Source organism: Anomalospiza imberbis, chromosome 6, assembly GCF_031753505.1.
Source record: "Anomalospiza imberbis isolate Cuckoo-Finch-1a 21T00152 chromosome 6, ASM3175350v1, whole genome shotgun sequence".
NCBI classification, from domain to species: domain Eukaryota; kingdom Metazoa; phylum Chordata; class Aves; order Passeriformes; family Viduidae; genus Anomalospiza; species Anomalospiza imberbis.
Window position 1 is genome coordinate 39,817,163 of NC_089686.1, and position 6,134 is coordinate 39,823,296.

Below are 6,134 nucleotides of genomic sequence, written 5' to 3' on the forward strand. Positions count from 1 at the left end.
ATGCTAGTATATGTGAAGTTTAACTGAAGCCTACTGTTTATCTGTGAAATTACTGAGCTTTCTTGCATGCAGACAGATCATTTTTGAAAATCTTTATGTCTGGTGTAGTGGTGAAGCTTTATTTAAATAGCATTTGTGAACGCTGACAGGGAAGAAAGGTGTTTATGAACAGGAAGCACTTAAGTTCATTGGTATCTAGTATTTTGGAGCAAATATCTGATTAATCACAATTGACAAGGATGATAAAAATAATCCAGAAGGCTGAAATTAAAATATTTAGCATTAATCAGTAATCACTGTAGTGATAATTAAGTGATTCTCTCTTCAAGTGACAGTTAAATGGACATGTGGCAAAAGCTACCCATGAGTTTCTTTGTATTATCTTCTCTCTGCCTCTGTTGGATAGCTCATATGGATGGAGAATTTGCTTTTCTTCACTAAATGTGATTGCAAATGAAAAGTGCAAGCTGCTTTGTTATGCAGCTGTGGGCTTGTCAGTCAGTTACTGTCAGATTTCTTTGGGAAGTTCAAACATGAAGCACATTAAGCTTCAAGTAAAGACCAAATTGGGGTAATCAGTTTGGGTAAATCAGAAGAGCTTATTTGACTTCAGCTAAAAATCTTGCTGTCTAGGTCTGATTCTCAGCGATACCCTTGTATTTACATATTTAAAAACTGGGAGTTGCAGAAGCCTAACTTGTGATGGCAGCATTTTTTCCCTGTTAAATGCAAAGCAGCAGAGAATTAGGTCCCAGCTTCCAGTCAAATTTGGAAAAAGAGAACAGCAGTGGGAGATAGCTTTTAAATATATTACAAAGTAAAAAAAAAAAAAAAAAAAACAAAAAAACCCCAAAAAAACTATAATACACTCTTCATTTATTTTTCATCACCTTCCTTGTATGTGTGAATAGTCACACTGAAGCACAACTATATTTAATCCTTGTTTAAGTTATCTCTTGTCAACATAAGCAGTAATTGAAGTCAGTACAACCTCACCCAGGAGCGGAAGCAATTGTAGATGAATTCTGTCAGCTCCCTGCCTCTCAGGGCACAAAAACAAGACCAGTGCTGCAGTGCCTGGGACCTAACCAGGGCCAGGGCTAGAGACACCAAAGAGGGCATTCTTCAGCAGGCTTTTGGTTCCTCAGACAATGTTGTCTCCCAGCAGGAAGTCAGGTAACAAAGCCAGCTCTCAATCTTGTGAGGGCAAATCCCGGTGGATGACCAATGCACTGTTGACAGCAGGAGGTATGACTCACACTTTGGGTTTGGTTAACTGGAATACCAACAGGGTGACTCTGGAGTTGTGTTACTGTTGTTCCTACCACAGCAAAGACTCAAAGTGTCAGGAACTGTCTAGGTCTCAGAAACGTTCTCATCTTTTTACACTGGTAAGTGCAATAGAGATGTTATGAACTGAAAGTCAGTAATTCTTGACCCAAATAAGTAAGTGGTAAATTATATAGGTATAGAAGCAGTGTAATAGATCCTCAATGCAATGTACAATTATTATGAGATATACAAAGAATAATTGACTATCTTAAATTTGCACCTTTGTTTTTCATGCTCTCCCACGTGAAATAGCATGAAAATATGATTACCCAGTGAATGAGAAATTAACTGAAAGAAAATGTCATAGATCTGAGCAAAGAGTTTGAATTCTGCTGCATTTATACAGAGCCTCTCACATCCTGACTGATGTCATTAAGTGACATCATAGTGGAACATGACACAATGCTCTTTTAAATGTCATCTAGTCCAAAACTTCGTAGCATTCTACACTAGGTGAGAATAAAACCTCAGGGCATCCAGTCATATTTTTTTCCACAGACTTGTGGAAAAGATCCTTTCAGCTCTTTTGGGGATTCTCTTCCTAGTTTCCTTTTCTCATGCACCATGAATTGGTGAAAATGCTATTTAATGTATTAACATGGTCCTGAGGATACAGATTGGTGAATGCCATTGTGCTAATATTACTTTGCATCATCTTCCCCTTTTATCTTTCAGATTGGTGTGTTTGTCTCTTGCACAACTCTCCCAAAATGGTTAAGAGTCTGAGTGCCTCTGTGCCCTTGTGAAATCCTGCCATTGTTTCTCTAAAGGTCATTACATTAAATAGAAGCTGCAGTGATCTTTATGAAGGCAAGAAAACCTGCCCAAAAATGATAAAAGAGCAGCCACACATAAAGCCTTTGGTAACTCTGTTATTGAGTGAATGAGTTCCTTGACCTCTTGGGATTACTTCAGTATATTTTTGCTTTAGACAGAGTTTTTGTTTAAACCATAAACTAGTTTTGTCAGTACAGTTACTCAAAATGTAGAAAAAAAAAATCAGAGACATAATCCAGTCAAAGAAACAGGGCTACTGAAAAGCTTCACAGCAGTGCACTTCTCTATATGGGGAAGGATGCCCGTTTTCTTCAGCTGTTGCTGAGGCTGATGAGACTGGTTGCCTTCCCTGAAAACAGCCCAAGGCATAAAGCCACTGGGCTCCCCTACTCCTTGTTCATATGGATGTGCAGATAGACCAGGAGTCCACAGAACTGGGTATCTTTGGTCTTCCCTGTGAAATTGCTTTCAAACCATGAACTCTGATACATGGCTTCAGGCTTTTCAGGCTATGACAAGCAATGGCACAGCTTTCTGCTTTCATGCCTATGAAAGATCCTATACTGGAGCTTGTTTGCTTTCCTGATATCCCACATTAACCAGTGTTAAGGAGCAGAAGATAGCCACAAGTAGGCAAGAGTAGGTCTCCTGAATTCCATCTTGTCTGCCATGTGCCCTGACATCCAGGCTCCTGTTCACTGTTTGGTCAGCTTGTGTGCACTTTTTAGAGAAGACATGAAGACAGCCTCTCTAGTCCAGCTGCAAGGGATACCAAATTCAGAACTCTCTTCCAAAGAGGACATTCAGACTTTTGACTTCTGGAATTTCAGGGTAATGTTTACCACCTTAAGGTTAATAACTTAATGCCTCGGTTTGTACCTTGGTTGTACCTCCAGTACAAGTCATCCAGCTCTTGGATTGGTGCTAATGGATACTTCAAATGATACAGAGCAGAGCTGCTCTAGAAGCAAGGGCTGGGAGCTTCACCATCTCCAGAGTAGCGTCTGTAGGTAGTAGAGGCTCCCCAGCACCTGGATTTGAACTTGGAACGAGAGAAGGGCTGCTACTGATCATTTGCCTTTAGGAGACAAAAATGCTGTTGAGCTGGTAGCAACATGCCTGAACCAAGATTGGAACAGCTGATTTCACTGCAGCTGTAAAGATGAATGAGGATTTCTCCTCTTCCATGCAGAATGGGACACTTCACATAAGGATCTGTAAAGTAAAATTCTAGAAGTATACCACTGGCCAAAAAGTGTAATCAAAACAGCTTGGCAGTTAAATGTCTCAAAAGAACATTTTTTTGTGAACTTCCAAATTTCAGTAATTATTCACCTGGAAAATGTAATAAAATGAAAACTAGATTTGGAAAAATTCATTTCAGAATTTTGGTATTTCAATTTAGCTTAGGATGCTTTATTTTAATGTGTTTGTTCCCTAAGTTTTTACTACTAGTGAATGTTTTATGGTACTACTGCCATATTTGATGGTAAAAGAGCTGTGTTTATTTCAAAAATAATGAATTGAGTTTGCTATTTTGTAATGGTTGAGAAATTTTATGTTTGCTAGATCAGAGTATCTTCTGTTTGTATCATAATGAAACTATTAATATAAACAGACAGCACTTTGATCTAGAAAAAGTACTTGTTTCAACTTACTGTTGAGTAACAACTTACTGTTCTTTCAGATTTTTCAAATGAAGGAGTATCTGTGTTTCTTCAGGAAATTCTTCCTGACTTCCTTTAGAATTCCACTGTGAAATACACATATTTTTCTGGCACAGCATAATGCCAATGAGACAAAGGTTAGGGAGAATTTTACACTGGTACAAATGCATTTGTAGCTCCTTTCAGCACTCCTGTGGGAAGCAGACAGGGAGATGGAACTCCATTGTCTTTTCCTGGAAAAATGTATGTGACCAAACTAACTTTGACATCCTGCCTGCTGTTGTGGCAAAAGGGATGTGCTGCATGTGTGACTGAACTGTAGTGCCCAGCTTCCCTGGGCCCCAAGGCAGGGGTGGGGAGGGATGGGGATTGTTTCTGTTCATGAACGAGCACAAACTGGCTGACCATGGTGTTGGGTACAAAAGGCTTTCTGCTACGACTGCTTCTGGCCAGGGGTTGCTTACCTTGCTCCACTGGACTCTGAATGCAGCCTTCTGTAACATGGGAAAGGGAGCAAGGGATTGAACAGGGTAGGAAGGAGAAAGGGAGGATGGATTTCTGAATTGCTTCACACAGAGGAAAAGGCAAATGTTACTCTTGTTTTGGTGAAGGAGAAGGTAATTTCTGAAGCATGAAATGCAAACTGAGACTTTTGTATCATTCTGTGAAAGGGAATAAATTGTTTGGAAGAAACTTAGCTTTAAAGAGGTTCTTGATTTTTGGCGATAATGGCTATCAGAGAAAGATTACAGGATTTTGTGTGGAGAGAACTATGAGACCCAACTAAGCAGAAAAATCACAGAAAGTGCTGATAGAAAAGATATGTGCAAGATTAAAAATAAACATTTTTTTTTTCTGGATGATTTTTGCCAACTGCTGGAAATAGCTCTCTATTCCTGCTGGAAGATATCTCACTGTGTTCTCTACTACTTCATTTTATTCCAGCAGGTTTGATTACATAAGGACATACATTTGTCTTGGATATGATTATGCAATGCATTTTCTAGTGGCTAGAAACTAGAACTAATATCAAGGTCACACTTGATAAGCAAGGAAATAAGATGCCAAGGTTTATAGATATATCTTTCACTTGCAGAGTTATCGCATGCGGATCAACGTAAAATAATGATAATGGCAAAACCTGGAAGAAGTTTGTGCCATTGCTATTGCAGGTTTGTGGCTGCGTGGAAGATTTCAAGCCTCAGGAGCCACCATCACCAGCATCTTCTCCACCATTACACAACACATCTTTCCTTTTGCTCAGACCAGCCTGAGCAAGGTGCTTTGTGAAGAACTGTGTGTGCTATTTGTAGGTAAAGGACTTGTACAGTCTGGTCTATTTATAGATAATACAGTTAATCTCATCTTGAAAACAAGGAGAAAAGTGATATAGACAGTGGCAGCTGTGACACTAATATATTATATTTAGCCACCACATCCTCTTCTAACCTGCTGTTTATTGAATGTCATGACTGCACACAATTAGTCACTGTTTTGTCGTTGCTGGTTGTCTCCTGCTGGTCTCCTCCCTTCAGCTTTGCAGACTTATTAATAGTTAACTTGTGATTTTCTTCAGGGAGCTTAATCCAGTTTATTCAAATGTTCAAACTGTATTTAGCTGGGAGTTTTATATTGTTCCAGCTTCATTTCCCACACAGCTGTACGTGCTTCTTGCAGACAAAAGATCTGTACAGTTCTATTTATTTATTGATTACAAGGTTCACACTTCTTGGGAACAGGAAGAAAACAGCAGCCAGTGGCAGGTGGAACACTTTTTTCCAATTATAGTTGAGAAGTCTTTATCATTAGTCCAGTTATACCCATCAGAGCATTCTGGACTGACCTGCCAGAACATCTTCCTTGGAAATTAAATCCAATGCTGTGTACTGAACAAGATGGTCAAGACTGCTTCCAGCATTGTGTGTTTCCTTGAGCTAACCACTGGTTAATACTGATTTTTTAAACTATATTAAACACTTCTCTCCTATATATAAGAAATCCAGAGCTACAGATTAAAATTGACCATGAGACCCATGAGAGAAAACAAATGTGGTTCTATCAGCAAATGATCTCTTCCAGGTGGCCATGATTCTACAGTTCCTTGCTCAGAAAGGGCTTGGCCATTATTTTTGTTTTGTCATAGACCAGAAACTTGCTATAAAATCCTTGTCCCAGAGCTCATCTATGTATAACACTAAACACACAAATAATATAGGGAAAATGTTTATATCTAGGAGGATGATCCTATCTTATAAATACTTGAAATGTGAGACGGTAATGGTACTAGTAAAGATAACCTTACAGTTACATAGTACTCACAGTTGAGGGTTAAATATTTTTTCTATATTTTCCATTTTA